The sequence below is a fragment of the Halyomorpha halys genome, unplaced genomic scaffold (assembly GCF_000696795.3).
Source record: "Halyomorpha halys isolate HHAL.00 unplaced genomic scaffold, Hhal_1.1 Scaffold695.1, whole genome shotgun sequence".
NCBI classification, from domain to species: domain Eukaryota; kingdom Metazoa; phylum Arthropoda; class Insecta; order Hemiptera; family Pentatomidae; genus Halyomorpha; species Halyomorpha halys.
In genome coordinates this window covers 127,246-128,167 of record NW_027112187.1, presented here as the reverse complement: position 1 = coordinate 128,167, position 922 = coordinate 127,246, and the positions used below count along the sequence as shown (strand labels likewise).

The following is a 922-nucleotide window of genomic DNA, read 5'->3' as shown; positions in this document are numbered from 1 at the left end:
CTTTGAAACAATTTCAAAATGAAGGTCTTGAAGAGTAAGTTATTTTGTTTTCTTTTTTACATAAACCAAATTTGCTTAAATATAGTGTAATATATACTCTTTTTGAGTAAATAATATATTTTTTTTTTTTAATAAAGGGTTTATTATATGTTTTTATTTTACGTATCGTTTCAATATTGTTCATTTGCTATGTTATGCCAAAAAGAAAGCTAACCTATTTTGTTCAGTCAAATATGGAGTGGAAAGATCGTTATTCAAAACAAAGAAGATGGCAGTGCGTGTCTCTTGCCAAAAGTTCGTTGAATCGCGGCCATGTTGAGCAGATTCAAATATTTTAAAAACTTTATTTAACTTCCCATCATTATTGTAGTTACAGTAAATTTAAGAAAAAATAAGAATCAAGAATAATTGTTAAAGAATAATGTTGATAAAGAAAATCACAGTGAAAAACTCAAAACCGTAGTGCTACAATCGATGTTGAGAACTAATAACAAGAAGGGAGAGGAAAAAAATTTGGTTTTTGGGGATTCGTTGCTTAGGCTCAGGCGGGAAATGAAGTTTTCTGGTCCTCATCATCTTTTAGCTAGCCCGAGGGTGGACATCTTGAAAAAGAGGACATCGAAGGATTACCCAAGAAGAATAAGGGACTCCTAGTTTGGATCACCAAACAACACACTTCGGTGGATGAGAAGTGGGTAAAAAACTATTAGAGGTCCAATGCTTTGTTTCGTTCGTGTTTGTTTACTGAAAGATTGCCAACAGTCAGTGTTACTTTGTTGAGAAAGAATACTAAGAAAACCTTCCATCATCAAAAGAAGATTGTATAAATTGGTTAGTGTAGTACAAAATAGAATTTAATTATATTTGTAAAGGTTACTAATAATCAAGTTGACTGTTCTGATTGCCTAGAAACGCGCCTTGA

At 32.0% G+C, this 922-nt stretch overlaps 1 protein-coding gene across 1 annotated transcript in view; it reads left to right on the top strand.

Moving 5' to 3' along the window:
* The window catches only part of LOC106685458 (uncharacterized protein PF3D7_1120000), a 30,195-nt gene that overhangs the window by 14,069 nt on the left and 15,204 nt on the right, over positions 1 to 922 (top strand). The gene's annotated exons all lie outside the window — the stretch shown is intronic.